General features: G+C 40.3%; 2 pseudogenes; one reads left to right on the top strand and one right to left on the bottom strand.

The window, feature by feature from the left end:
* Positions 1-7,909: 7,909 nt before the first annotated feature.
* Positions 7,910-9,825, top strand: LOC101431976 (heat shock cognate 71 kDa protein pseudogene; annotated as a pseudogene).
* A 4,606-nt stretch (positions 9,826-14,431) lies between these two features.
* LOC101431553 (citrate synthase, mitochondrial pseudogene) lies at positions 14,432-15,798 on the bottom strand (annotated as a pseudogene).
* Positions 15,799-16,185: the final 387 nt, after the last annotated feature.

Here is a 16,185-nt window from a genome sequence, read left to right as displayed (position 1 = left end):
GCCCTCACTGCAGCACTTGCACTAGGCAGGCCCCTGAGAGGCTCCTAACCAAGGAGTTCCTTACCTCCCTCTTCCTCTCTCCCTACCCTCACAGATAAGTGACTTAATTGCTGCAGAAGAAAACAATCAGAACCTAGCGGTCCTAATTGTCACCTGAGTAAACCCCTCACTCATCCCAGGTCCCTCCCTCACTATCCTTCCACTCAGCCTTTAAAAGTTTGCTGTTTTTACTTTTCAGTGGAATTGAGTCCTTTCCCTCTCCCCCACCATGGTAAGGATGGATAAAACCATCCTGTCTGTTTCACATTGTCCAGCACAATTTTTTCTTTCACAAAGTACATCATTCAAAAGATGAAAATTTTCTTAATTTTCTCTTCCAGATCAGAGAAATCAGGTTGGACCCCTACCTACCAGAAATGGCAGGAAATACTACTGTTGAGGCACTGAGGATGATTCTGTTATCATGGTATAGAAAGTCAGGACTTGAGACCTTCATGGGAAGGAAGTTTCTTATAGCCACCCGGGCCCAGTGGACTTGAGTCCAAAAACAGCCCGGAGCCAGCCTTTAGGTTGCTTTTATACAGAGAGTATGGGAGGGGTGGGTTAAGAAGCATTTGGCAGGAAAGGTTTAAGTTTAGGTTTCTTGGGGCTTGGGGGCTTTCCAGAAACTAGATAAGCTTGAATACATAGACCGCCCATATCACTACCTCAGTCATATTTGCATTGGGGTAGGAGGAGGGGCTTCTAGTCTAGTTTCTCGTAGTAGCTCCTCACATGCTCTGGTTCAATCCATGTGTCTTTCAAAACAGAGAGCTACAGCTTCCCTGTCTAGGGATGAAGACATGTCCTTTCTCCAGGGTTCCAACACCAGGACCTTCTGTGTTCTAGCACCTTGGTAAAAATTTGTTATTCTATTATGTATCCTTTTGTCACTCAGGGAACTATGTGGGAGGGGAGCACAGTTCCATGTGCCTCTAGAGACAGGGCAACTCTGATCCCTCCACCATCTTGCTGAATCTAACCATGCCCCCTCCACTAGAGAACCTGTTCTGCTTCCTTCGCCCTAAGCACCGAACTCCTTTAATTAGCTTATTTTCACTAAACAAAGACTGGATATGGGGCATGTGCTCTAGACTTCCCCAAATTTCTGCTTATAGCTCTCCTTCACAAAATCCTAACAGTCCAGGCACAGAACAAAAGGCTTTTGGGGATGAGCATAACATCTACCTCTAATTATTTCAGTCTCCAGTAACAAAGATTAAAATAAAATGAACATCTCAATAATTAGCCTCTCAGAGGTATTTAAGCAGATTAATTCTTGAGAGTAGGATGCAGTGGATGAGGGGTAATTTGGAAACTGGAAAGGTAATTTAAAGTCAGTGGCAATAATCCATGATTGCTATGTCCTGGCCTAGTATGAAAAGAAAGTGACTTTCTAGAGAATAATTTGATGAGATGTGGTAACTGAAATAGAGGACCATATTTCAAGTCTACAAAGGTGTGGGTCAGTCAAAATTTTAAGTTTTCAACATTAAACAATAAAGTGATACACTAATTAGGAGAGCTTACATAAAGACTTTGACAGCCAATCTTCTTGTTATTTCATTTTATTCCTCTCCCCACAGTGTTTCCTGCTGTGAGATTGTCAAGCAAACATGTAAGACCTAGTGAAGCACTTGTAGCCTCAAGCAGTAGGGAATAGTTTCTAACAATCTTTGCAGCTTCCGTATGGGAGTTGCAAAAATTAGTTTCTCTTTCCTCAGACAAACCTTATTTAGCACAGAAAAGAAGTGGTACTATGTTGAAATAGGTGAGAGAAGATAACTTGGATAATGCAGAGGATAGCATTGAGCTTAGAAGAAGCACTGAATGTAGATAATGTTAAAAGCTGTAAGTATAAGCAGCACCATTTGAGCTTGGACTGGGAGGAGATCAGGAAGAAATTACTAACTACAGGATCACGGAGAATAATTATAATGAGTTTGGGATAGGAAAGATTCCTGCAAGAGTACAAAGAGAACATGCAAAGAGGGTATGTTTTTTTCTAGTCACCATAATGTCATGAATAGAATTGTGAATATGCTTTCTTTTTGACCCAAGTCTGTAAATGAGAATTAATGAAAAATTGAACACGGGGGTCACTTGAGCATAAATGTAGTCTTTGATTGAACTAACATACTTAAATTTCATTTTGTGCTTGTAAATGGGTCTTAATAGACATGCTTTTGTAGCTATTATTGTCCTCTTTGAGTGATAATGTTTAGCAGAAACAGAAACCAAGTGCTAGCATGAGTATTCCAAGGCATCAGACAGTCGAAAGCCAGATTTGAGAGGTGAAGTATTTGATGGGGCATAAGCCCTTAGAGCTCTTGATAAACATTTTCATTCTTCTATTTTCTGGGAACATGTAGCATTGAGTTTCCCACCCTCTTTGAAATTAGCTATGGCCTTACTTTGGCCAACCAATGAAATGTGACCACATGTGACCTGCATCCCCCTTTAAGAAAGAAATGCTCACTGACATATGAGATAATATAGTGGTTTGTTCTTAATCACGTGGAGGCAGCCTGGGTGACGACAAAGCCTACTGTATTGCAAAGATCAGAGACCCCTACTGGCCCACATTGGATATGCAGTGAGAGTGAGATTTTTTTTTTCTATCTCTTTCTTACCTATCTTTGTAGTTTCCTCTGTATCTAACACAGTGGACTTGAACATTTTAATCAATGAAATACATAATAGCTATATGAATGTTTAGTCAAAACAGTCTTTTCTAGTTTTATCTTCAAAGTTTTAAGTTATTTGCTGTCTGGGGACTTTTGTTCTTAGTTTAAATTCAACATTTAGTAGAGTCTTATTAGAAAGAAATCTTTTGTGGTGTTCAGTGGGGTTGTTACTACAGCATAAACTGGTCCATCTTGACTTTTATAGGTGAGTTACAAAATTGCCCTTAACCTTTGGAGGTAACAACATCTTTTCTTTCGAAGAGTTAGAAATTTGAAATTGGAACAAAATGAAAATAATATCAAAATGGTCTGAATTTGTATTAGGCTTCAAATAATATGTATAATTTATGTTCCACATATCATCTGCAATTGGAAACATTTCAGAGGATAAGAACTTAATTTAAGATTCTACTGACCACATGCATTTTCTACGAAGGATTATGATAGTTTGAATGTGACATGAAAGAAAAAGAGGAGTATCAAGGAAGTACTCAGGAAGTAGCTAGAAAGGACAATTAGTAATGACCTCAAGCAGGGAGCTGGCTTCTTACTTAATGGATGTGTTTTAAAATGGATTTGAAAATTTGCTGAGAAATTGTAATAAATAACTTTAGAAATGCATTTCTCACAGACTTGGTCTCTGACTCTTTGGCAAAATAAGAAATATATCTAAGATTAATGTAACACTTTCCAGAACTCGACAGTTTCTGAAGGGATTTGAGATGCCTACATTGTCAACTGAATTTAATTTTAGGATAGAGCAAACTCATTTTGGATGGAACATTCTCATTGAAATTGTTAAAGGCAAAGAAACATTCAAAAGACAAGGAAGTTTTCCAGAATTGAGTGTTGCAAAAGCTTTGCATTTATAGTAGAATCAAAAACTTTTGAGGAACTGAAAACAATAGGAGTGCTAAACATGAAGCAACCCAACTGTTGTTTCATATTAGGGTTTCCTTAGAAATATTGCAAAAATGCACAGAAGTCTATGTGTCTTTTAAATGGGATGGAGTGAGACATGATATTTGGCTTCTTAGACCTAGAAATCTGTACCTTCAATTTCTTGATAAAATTCTTCTGAAATTTCCAAACTGGGTCTACTAGACTAAAAGTAAAAAGAAAAATGAAAAGACTTGCCCATACCAAAACTAACAGAGCTAAAAATAGTGCAGTGAGTAACAGGAATGTCAAAGAAAAAAATGCAACAATGTGAAATGCATAAATGTAAAATCAAAGATGATTTTATCCATATCTATAGATGTGGTACAGAAAAGAGAATAGAAATCATCCCCATTGAAGCAAAGGACAACAAGCTTTTTAAGGGCTAGGGGTGATTTCGTGGAAAAGCACTGAAGGAGAGTAAGAAGCACTGATCACTGGGAAGGATGAGTGAGTATAACAGCTTGAATTTTGTGAATCCCAGAAAAGAATCCATTCCTGTGGGTTTGGGACCCTTTGATTGAATTAAATTCATTTAAGGAGGCTTTTATTAGATTACTTGATTGGATTGCTTTAGGACTTTAAATTGGGCCACATCAGTGAGGAGTGACCCAAGTTAGGTCTCCGCCCCCTTGTTGAGTTTTATATAAACTGAGAACACACAGATAGAAAGACACACAGAAAAGAGACCTCTGCCATTTTGACCAGGCCATGTGAGGGAGAGGACTCCAGGTTTGCCCACACCTGCAGAAAGACAAAGAAACTCAGAGAGTCTCAAGGGGATGAGGCCCAGGGAGAAAAGCCTGATCACCCAGAGCTGAGCTCCAAGAGAAGGTAGAGAGACCGGCAGACCTGCCATCTTGCCTCACCATGTGGCAGAATTCCAGGATCTGCTAGCAGTTGACCTTTGGTGAGAAATCATCTCTGATGATGCCTTAATTAGGACATTGTTGCAGCCTTGGAAATGTAAGTGTTTACCTCAATAAATTCCTTTTATAAAAACCAACCCAATTTTAGTATTTTTGCCTTGGCAGCTTTTGGCAAACTAGTACAGTTACTGAAGTTGCAATTAGGACTACTTGGTTCAGAAAGTTTTCTTTTGCAATTAGGCCATCTGGAGTCGATAAGCACCAGGGAGAAAGGCAGAGATAATGAACGACCTAGTTAGGAGTGTCAGGGTAGTGTAGGGCAGTGTGAGAGGGAGGGCAGGGGTCTGGAGTCAGCGAGAAGCCTGTCTAAAAAGCCAAGTTAAACGGAAGTGAATGCTGTCTTGGCAAGGCCAGGGACTAGACACTGGATGTGGAGTAGTGAGTTTTTCTTTCAGTATTAACCATCATTTACATTTATTTCATACTAATATAAATAAAAGATTAACTAAAATGGCAAACTCCAAATCTGCCACCCTTCACTCATTCCCCGGAATTGAACATGTTATCATATTATGGCTCTGAACAGAAAAATAATTGCAAAAGTTTCAATAACATCTGCTTTTACAGTATTTATGGGTGGATGCTGGAAACCAGTCAATGCCAAAAGCTAACCACAAAAAGATGGAGGACATCTTCCTCAGGATGAAGGATGAAGACTAAAAGTTTCTGCATAATGTTACTTTGTTCTTTCTCATCTTTGTTATATCATATGGGAGAGTTGTATTAAATAGGAAGTTATTTTACATTTGAACCTGATGAAGGTGTTAGAAAAGCCAACCTTTCTATGTTGGGTCTGAGATATTTCTTGACTCCTTTAGCCTTGGGAATGTCTAATGCAATGAAACCCCTTAGGTTCTGCAAACTAATTGGCTATGTTTAATTTTTTACTTTTCCCCAAGCTACAGGGGAGAAGGGATCCTCATGCTACAGCAGTGGCATAGGACACATTAGTGAGGTGAGGTCCTGAAGTTGCTTAAATTGTTTGTTTGCTTGGCAGGTGGTTCCTCAGGTATCATTGCTCAAAAGTGGCACTCTAGGCATTCTTGTGGGAAATCTTTTATTGAGCAAAACTGTCTTGTGTTTTGGGTTCCTGGCCTTTGATCCACAAATGTCGGTGTTATCCCCAACACACAAAAGCACTCTCACACAATTCCAAATGCTCTTCGTTTGGGGGGAGGATCAGACGAGCTACAAATCAGTTTATCTGACATATACTTGTAGTACCTAAAACACTGGTGAGCTGAAAATTACATAACACATGGAATATATCCAGTACTCCTAGGGAAAAAAAAATAACTAATACTACATGAGAAAAACAAAAAAAATATTTCAAAACAAATATTTCATACTCATTCTGTGAATAAAATTTTGGGAGTTGTCCATTCAACTAAAACATTTGACCCAAGTTCTTTGTGGCTTGCTATCACAAACATCACTTAGAAATACCAAGTTCCTCTTATATGAAAAGGCAGCGTGGGTTAATGTTTTCTTTTTAAGATGTGTGAAAACCACATAAAGGGTGATTGAAGACTGAAATGATATATTTGTCTAGCGTGAGTGTGCACTGGTGATATTGTATCTTGCCTCGTGAATTCTGTTTTTTATTATTTAATAGGTAAGCACATTTGGACTAAAGAATCAAGATACTTTAGTTTTATAGTAATTGATGTACGATCTTCACTTCCTTTCCTGAGGGCCAGGGCCTCCACTGGATGACTACTTAGTGCAACTTCCGCATATAAATCACAGTCTGCCACCTGTTATTTAATAGCTGGCAGTGCTGGCTCAATAACAGTGAGAATCTGTAAAATTGTTCCCTCCAGCCCTGGATTTTCCCCATAGAGGTAATTGTCTAGAAAATAAATTTCCTGGACAAAGAACAAGAAGTTACAGACCTAGGAACATCTTTTAATATCTCCAAAGTTAACTTTCAACTGTGCTGATAGGTCCAGTTCTTCACCCTTTGGAATTATTGCCTTTTCATCACACACTGAAGTGGATTTACATAATTTGATTTCAATTAAAGGGCCCTAAAATACCCACTGGGCATCTTTAGTGATTGCAGAAGCTACTGGTTAGACCTTCCAATCGCCCCCCTCCACACACACACACAATTCTAGCAAGTTTGTCAGCATCCAAGTAATTCATCAGATACAAGGAAAAACACCATTGCAAAACCAATTTGCTAAGGGCCTTGTAAAATCCAGCTTTAAAAAGTTATTGAGGCATCACAGTAAAGGACCAAGAACCCAATATTTTGATCAGTTTTTCAAGGTCAAACAACATTTTTAATTCATCAAATATCACTTTCTGCTAAAATTTTCTGCTAAAAAGCAAACAACTTGTTCTGTGCAGATGTTGCACTTAATAGCTCTAATGCTTAAAGAGAAAAGGCAGTGAAGGAACAAGTAGAGCTTTCTACTGCTATAAGAAATGCCTTCCTTGGTATGAAAACCACTTGCATCATTAATAAATACTTTGAATATTGTTAATAAAACCTGAAGTATTTTGACTATTAGTTTTAGATGACCTCTAATGTGAGCTACATTGGCTGGTTTTATATTGGACAAACCAGTACAGATTCTATTTATAAAGAAAATCGAACTGTCTGTGTACATGGTGTTCTGATCCTCTTTGTCTTATAAGTTGTTAAATTCTTGCCTTTATATAGATTAGTAATGACTGATCTGCCCCCTGAAATGGAGGGAGAGTCACCCAGTGAGTCTGAAGACCTGGTGCCACACGTTCCCTGATTAATTTTTCAGACCCTGGCCATGGGACATTTCCCCTCTGGCCTTGCAAACTGGGGCCTTAAGAATGGATGACTCTAAAATCTCTTTTAATTCTAATGTTTACATTTTTCTAAATTTATTTAGAACTCTCATAATAGTTCAACTCCATGCATATAGATAGAAACACTATGGTAGGTATTCTGCTCAAGAAATGACTTCTGAAAAGAAGCTAACAAAAATTTCTGAGTAGAGTCCAACATTTTGCAAGCTGGGACTGAGAGAGGACCTAATCAGCAACAGAAGAACCATGACCAGGGCCAACACTGGGTCTCAACTATTAGTCCTCTTCAGTTTCACCTATTCACTTGCTAATGTGGGCTTGCTAAACCACTAAGCTACACAGAGAGATTCTAGCCCTCTAATCAATGTGTAAAAAACCTGTATTAGAAGAATTGATAAATACTGAAGCTTTGGAAATGAACAAAGGAGGAGGAGGTTTAAGGAGGAGAAGGGCTCATTGAATTTGGCGCTAGCTTTCAGGGTTGCTGTTTTCTTCTACAAGTCGGACCTACACTAAGCAACCATGTCTTGGGGACCTGTGTTCGGCATTGATCTTAGCACCATCTACTCCTGTGTGGATGTCATCCAGCACAAAAAAGTATAAATAATTGCCAGTGATCAGGGGAACCAAACAACTCCAAGCTGTGCCCCCTTTATTTATACTGAACAATTGATTGGTGATGCTGCAAAAATCAAGTTAACATGAACCCACCAACATGGCTTTTGATGCCAAATGTCTGATTTGATGTAGATTTGATGATGCATTCATCCATTATGATATGAAGCATTGGCCTTTTGTAGTGGTGAATGATTTGGGCAGGCCCAAGATCCAAATAGAATACAAGGGTGAGATCAAAAGTTTCTACGCAAAGGAGGTATCCTCTATGGTTCTGAAAAAGATGAAGGGAATTGCAGAAGTCTACCTTGGGAAGACTGTTACCAATGTTGTTGTCATAATGTCAGCGTATCTCAATGACTCTCAACATCAGGCCACCAAAGATGCTGGAACTATTGCCAGCTTCAGGTTCTCAGAATCATCAATGAGCCAACTGATGCTGCTATTGCTTGTGGCTTAGACAAAAAGATTGATGCTGAAAGAAATATGCTGATCTTTCACTTGAGAAGTGGCACTTTTGATGTATTAATCCTCACTATTGCAGATGGAACTTTTGAGGTCAAATCTACAGCTGAAGACACTCACTTAGGTGGAGAAGACTTTGATAACTGAATGGTCAATCATTTTATTGCTGAATTTATGTGCAATCATAAGAAAGACATCAGTGAGAATAAGAGAGCTATTACCTCCATACTGCTTATGTACAAGTGCTAAGCACACTGTCTCTTCCAGCACCCAGGCCAGAACTGAGACTGATTTCCTCTCTGAAGAACTTCTATACTTCCAATAACTGTGCCTGGTTTGAAGAACTGAATGCTGACCTATTCCGTGGTGCCCTAAACCCTGTGGAGAAAGCCCTTAGGAATGCCAAGCTAGACAAATCATAAATCCATGATATTGTCCTGGTGGGAAGTTCTACTCATATCCTCAAGATTCAGAGACTTCTCCAGGACTTCTTCAATGGAAAAGAACTGAACAAGAGCATCAACCCTGATAAGTCTGTTGCTTACGGTGCAGCTGTCCAAGCAAACATCCTCTCTGGAGACAAATTTGAAAATGTTCAAGATTTGCTGCTCCTGGAACTCATTCCTCTTTCCCTTGCTATTGAAATGGCTGGTGGAGTTATGACTGTCCTCATAAAATGCAATATCACCATTCCCACCAAGCAGACACAGACCTTCACTACATACTCTGATAGCCAGCCTGATGTGCTCATTCAGGCTTATGAAGGTGAGCATACCATGACCAAGGGTAATAAACTGCTTGGTAAGTTTGAACTCACAGGGATAACACCTGCCTCCATGGTGTTCCTCAGATTGAGGTCACATTTGAAATTGACATCCTCAATTTTCTACTGTGAATAAGAGTACAGGAAAAGAGAATAAGAGAACCATCACTAACAACAAGGACCATGTGAGCAAAGAAGACATTGATTGCATGATCCAGGAAGCTAAGTACAAAGTTGGAGATGAGAAACAGAGGGACAAGGTGTTATCTAAGAATTGATTTGAATCCTATGCATTTAATATGAAAGCAACAGTTAAAGATGAGAAGCTCAAGGCAAGATCAATCATGAGGACAAGTAGAAGATTCTTGACCAATGTAATGAAATAATCAACTGGCTCAGAAAGAATAAGACTGCAGAGAAGGAGGCATTTGAACATCAGCAGAAAGAGCTAGAGAAAATCTGCAACCCTGTCATTACCAAGTGTACCCCAGTGTAGGAGGCATGCCAGGCAGAAATGACTGGAGGCTTCTCTGATAGTGGAGCACCTCCTTCTGGTGGTCCCTATTCTGGATCCACCATTGAAGAGGCTGATTAATTTCAATCAACATACATGCCTTAGCATTATTACACAGTAAAAAAATTGAAGGACACAAATTTGTAGGACATACTGTATCAGTTTAAAGCTCAGCTGCTCCGCAAAATTCCTGGATATTCTCAACACTTGACTATGGAATCTGTGCACAGTGAAAGGATGTAGCATTGTACTTTATAGTACTGTATTCTAAGTTAAAAATGCAATGTCTTAAATAAAACTATTTAAAATTGGTACCATAAAAAAAAGAGGAGAAGGAAGAAAAGTTGGTAGAATAGTAATATTAGTAGTAGCATTGGTGGGAATGGTGGTATTTATGGTCTCTCTTCCTCATGACACCCAGAAACTTTGGAAATCACAAGTCCAGGTAGAAGAGGGATGGGAACAAGCAAAACTCCTTTCTTAATCTGAGTAGATGTTGAAGTCAATAATGAAGGTAGAACTGGGGCATGACTTGAAGACTCCTTAGGGAAAGACACAGGGCCATTCCCAAATGATAACATGGAATGCTGTTTTAGTGAAAGGCCCATCCCTGAAAGAAAGAGTGAACTGACCTAAGCATTTTATAGGGTTGATTCCATTGAGTTTTTGGTTTGCAAAAGAAGGCAGATAGATAAATTATAATTCATGGTTTAACTACATTAGAACCAATTGTGAGTTTATGCCCAAGTCTAAAGGGGCAATGGCAACAGACCGTCTTAATACCTTGGCTTTAGGCTTAAAGCTATTAAGTCTACCTCTAAATCAGTTTTAGTGAGATAAGACTGTATGCAAATATAGTGCCCATGGTGTAGGTTGCTGGATGAGCACTGAAGGCAACCACTCTGGATTTGCACTATGAAAGATACTGATATTTATATGTCTTCTCTAACTCAAACTCCATTGAGATCTATATAACTTATTTTTTCCTGGTCAAGCTTTCTTTGAGCAAAATCTAAAGATATGTCCAACAATTTCCTAGCTAATCTTGTTTTTAATCACTTGTAGGGCAAAAACCACCAAAGGTACAACTGAAAGAATGTATGTACATAGCCTTAAAACTTTGCTGAACATTTCACTCCTTTTCTTCACTCCTTCACCTAGGACATGAGATTGGGCAAACGAATTGGAAGAACCAGTGAGAGGGTTGCCAGCACCTATACACTAATCAAATATCTACATTACTCTGCTCAAGTGGGAAACCGATCCCTCCAATTTATTGTGTCTCAAAAACTGCTATTCTTCACTTGTGTTCTGTGCAAAAAATGTATTGTAAGCAGTTTTATTAGGTTATTGTCTATAAGCAATGCTTAGCTTTGTCCTTGTATTCAGGATCCTCAAGGACATGGATTATGGATGCATCTAATTTCATATATCACCTGTCATTTTGCCACAGGAAAATAGGCACATACATTTTTAATGGTGATGATAATAATAAAGCCCCCTAGATCCTGTGTTTGGAAACTTTGACAACAAATTACCAAGTAACATTCAGGACAACAACTTCCAGATTATTCTACTTGAAGCCTTAAAATAGTGCAAAGAGTAAATATTCCTAGGCACCATGGAGTTTAATAAAACTTAAATGTTCATAATCAGTTCTGCTTCAAATCCCTGTGGATTTACTGTCTGTAATGAACCTGGAATGACTGAGAATTCATGTGTAGGGCAGACTTAATCCACATTCAAGGTTTTCAGTCTTTGTTTCTGACTATGGCAGAGATCTATTTTCAATAGATTTGGCCATTAATTCCAGTCACCTGTCATTTCTTTTTGGTATTTTTTGTTTTCAATTTTTATTTTTTTATTAACAAAAACATTTATTTTGCATATTATGTGAAACAAAGTGAAGTCTGCAACATGATTTAACAGTTATCCAGGGCTTTTCAGATAGTTTAGCCATCTCAAGTATGGTCCTGATGTTTTGAAATCCACAGGGTCATAGGCATACGTTGCTAGGGAAGAAGAGACACAGCAGGAGATTTTCAGTCCTTTTTAAAGAAAAGGAAGTAGAGCAATCTGAGTCACTAAAAAACTGTGCAACTGGGGTATGTCAGTCTGAGATTATTTTGTGAATCCCCAAAGAGAAAGATTATATTTGTAAACTGATTTATTCCTCTAGGTGGGATATCTCTTGATTGTATTAAATTCAGCTAAGGGGTCATTGATTAGGTTACTTGATGAGATTGCTTCAGGGCTTTCAACTGGACTATATCAGTGAGGTGTGACTCAGTTTGAGTCTCTGTCCCTTACTGGGTCTGATTTAAACAGACACTCACACAAATACAGGAAGAGAGAGGTCTGGCATTTTTGACCGTGCATGTGACAGAAAGGAGAAGGCTCAAACAGCTAAGGCCCTAGGGAGAGATGAGCCATTTGCCTGCTAGCTTACAGTTGAAATTGTGAAAAGCATGGAACAGCTGAGACTGACATAGGAAGCCCTAAGAAAGAAGTCCTATACCAGTTTGTAGCTGAAATAAGGAAGAAAGTGGAGTAGTTGAGTCTGAAAGAGGAGCCTGGAGGGGAAGGAGAGACCAGGCAGAGATTCCCTGCCATCTTGATTCAACACATGGCAGCTGACTTTGGTGAGTAAACATCTCTGGTGGTGCCTCAGTTTGGATTTTTCATGGCCTTGGAAATAAAAGCCAACAGATTTCTGGTACTTTGCATCAGCAGCCTTTTGCAAAACTAAAACATGGGGCATCTAAATAAACACAGTATTTTGGGCTCTGGAGCAAGGAGTAGAGAAAGGGTTTTGTAAACAGGGGGGTATTTTCTTGTGGCAAGGATGAAGAGAGATGCTTACTATGTTTAATGCCCTCAGACCCAGAACCTGATCATCTAAAGGGACCAGACACAGTCTTGAATTATTTTCCTGTTCAAAAACAGGTGATGGCATTCTTGGACCCTACCAGGAAGATATCATCCTGATCATTCTCAAATCCATATTCTGTACCCCTGAGCATGTAAAAACAAAGAAAAAGTAGGCCAGATAGTGGTTTGTGTTGTCTGTAAGTTAAAATCTTAGTTCACAGTAAGCACTGACAAAACCAAATTATTGGGAAACACCACAGGGGAGACACTGATAAGTATAACCTACTGAAAGGGTTCTTTAGTAGCAACCAAGAGGAGAAGGCCCAGAGCATCTTCAGCATGAGGCATAGTACGTCTAAAAGGTCTAAAAGGGGGTATTAAGGAAGTAAGAATAGAACATCCTCAGACACTAATAATAGCTGTAATAATGTGCTTATTAAAATTTCTTCACTTAAGCAGCTTTGAAAATTCTTAAACTAATAGAGCTAGTTTTCTGTTAATCTGATTTTAGAACTTTACTCTTTGCCCTTAGTTCCCTGAAGGATTTTAACCAAACTTCAGTTTAGCTTACAGGAATAATATAATGTCTCAAAACAAAATCAGACAGAATTGTGTGAATTTATATATTTTCTTTTTCTTTTTCTTTCTTTCTTTTTTTTTTTTTTGTGTGTGGCACATTCATTGCATTTGGTGAATACATTTTGGAGCACTGCTGCACCACATAGATTATAGTTTACATTGTAGTTTACACTCTCCCCCAGTACCTTCAGTGGGTTATGGCAGGATATATAATGTCCTGCATCTGTCCTTGCCATATCATTTAGGACAACTCCAAGTCCAGAAAATGCCCCCACATCACATCTCTTCTTCCCTCTCCCTACCCTCAGCAACTACCGTGGCCACTTTCTCCACATCAATGCTACAATTTCTTTGATTGCTAGTCACAATAGTTCTGTAGTAGAATACCAGTAAGTCCACTCTAATCCATATTTTATTCCTTCATCCTGTGGACCCTGGGATGGTGATCATCTCTCCACCTCTAAATTGAGAGGGAGCTTAGATACAACATGTTTGATGGATATGATTCTCCTTCTTGCAGTTGTAGGTACTCTTGGTTCCCTGGTGTGGTTGTTGACCATCTTCACCTTCCTGTTAACTGACCTGTGTAAGTCCAATGAACTGGAAAGTGAGAATTGCAACTCTGTTGAGGCTCAGGACCCAGCTGGAACAGGTCCAACCCAGAGATTCGAGTCTCCTGAGTATACACCAACCCCAGTGCCAACCGTAGGTTCAGTAAAAGAGACAGAACAGGCATGTGTAGAAAGGTCATATCTGAGTCCATGGGATGTGCATGGAAGAGGACACTGGGGTTTGGTACAACATGACTCCTATGGAAACAGAAAGAACAGAGTCTTGGTTTGTGACTACTGAGGGGTGGGCAGGGTAGGAGAACCCAAGACTCCAAAGTGACTGCAAATTCTCTGTAACCAGCTTTGACCCAGGGAAAGGGGCCAGATTCCATATCTAGCGGTGACCGGAGGTCACGTCTGATCTCTATCACTGGCACTAGTCCTGATCATCCTACAGTTGATGGACAACGCACACAGGGTGGGAGAAAGGATCTGGATAGGGGAAAATGGATCACTTCAAATCTTTTTAAAGTCTTAATTTACCTTTTAACCACGAACTTGCTTTCACTGCCTCAGATACGTTTAATCTTAACATTTTAAAGGTCCCCTGAAAAAAAAGACAAAGTGTACTTTTTAATATTTTTTCCCTTCCTTTCTGATAGTGTGTCCTACCCCTGTCTTCAGTTTCACTTTGACTTAGATTCCACAAAGTTCATCAGCCCCTGGGTGCTCCTGGACTTGGGCCTTTCTAGAGCAAAGCTTAGGGCTGGGCTCCAGAGGAGCTGGGCCAGCACTCCCAGTGTCTGGGACTCCACAGACAGGACTGTGTAGTAATTCATCTCCATCATCCCATAGTACTGGAGCAGCATCCCTCTGGGCACATCAACCTTGGGCCAGGGATTCTTGCTTTGCCTTGCTCCAAGAGAATCTTGGGCACAATTTTATAGAACTGAGCAACCAGTTTAATCATGGGGTCATTCAACCAGTGTTTTCAACCAAACTCTTGCTGACAGATATATCATGGATCAATCTTCCTTAATACCACATGGCCATAGCCTGGGACAATGCATGTGGATTTCAGTGTGTTCCAGATGTATTCTCCTAACTTCTCATCTGACATATCTTTGCTAACTTCCTTCTGTAGCTGCGTCAGTCAGACAAACACTTTCTGATTTGCCAGTCCATGTAGGGCACTGCCAGCCATTCAAAGCTGCTGCAAAGATCAATTAGGATCTGAAAGGCACTGCCCACCAAGTGGTTGGTGTGGGTACTTACATTGCCGCCCTTGTGGTCGGTGTGGATGGTGAGGTACATGCGCATGAGCTCAGTGGACTAAGCATTAGTGTAACCCAACCTGTTCGTAAAGCTGTGGGACAAGCTTAGAGTCCGTGGCCTGTTACTGTGATGGTCAGGTAGAAGATCCGGGAGATCTTTGCTACCATGCAAGGTAGCTCAATGATTAGCGCGTGCAGTCATCTTAAGTGTACCCCCAGTCCTTGCTGCAGTGCATGCCATGGGCATATGCTCTCAGAAAATGACTCTCACTGCTAAGGGATATAATGGCTACACTGAACCGTGACATGGGATGTAGATTTAGAAGAAAGTTGTCCAGCATGGAGACCACATGGGAGGACAGAGATGCCCTCTTCACCCACTCCTTGGCGAGCTAAGTGACCTGCTCCTCTTGTTGGGACCTGTCCAGTCACCAGCAGCCAGAACAGGTCCTTGGGCAGGGGTTCCTTTCCACCCTTAGCCTTGGGGAGCAGTTTCCAGTCTGCAGGGATACTATAGCCCCAGAAACGGATGCCCTCTTCAGGGTCAAGAACTGAGGTTTCACAGATCAATCCCTTCATGCTTCTCATGGCTCCCTACCTCATGTCACGGTGATTGGCCAAACACCATCTTGCCATTTTGCCTCCTGAAGAACTTAACTTTAGCTTGATGCTTAAGTATCAAGTCAGTCAATATGCATTTCAAATTTGTTGATACCAGTATGCCGGGCAGCCAGAAGAAGATAGGAGGTGTTCTTGGCTCCGAAAAGCCTGGTGGCCATAGCAGTAAAGTAGCTGTTGGGAGGGAGGGGAGAGAGGTGAAGCCAGCACCAAAAACATGAGGGCACCAAATGCTATTAGGATGGGTGGGCGGGATCTAGGAAAATCTGTAACTGACAGCGCATGTGCACTGTCCCAGGCCCAGGACCCTCTTGAGGTCCCACCTCCTGCCCAGAACTCGATCCCACCCCTCCCAGAGACCTGCCCATGGGCTTGGCTATTGGTCCTCGTGGAGGAGGATAGGCTGTTGACCTGAAACCACCCCCATTCTTTAGCAATTCCATTTCCTGTTATTGGTATATATGAATGTACCTTCCAGGTAGAGGTTTGCTTATGTGTAAGCTACATTATTCTAATGGCATTCTGAAATTGCAGTAGGGATGGGTGTG

Source organism: Dasypus novemcinctus, chromosome 7 (assembly GCF_030445035.2).
Source record: "Dasypus novemcinctus isolate mDasNov1 chromosome 7, mDasNov1.1.hap2, whole genome shotgun sequence".
Taxonomy (NCBI): Eukaryota; Metazoa; Chordata; class Mammalia; order Cingulata; family Dasypodidae; genus Dasypus; species Dasypus novemcinctus.
This window is presented reverse-complemented; position numbering and strand designations above follow the sequence as displayed.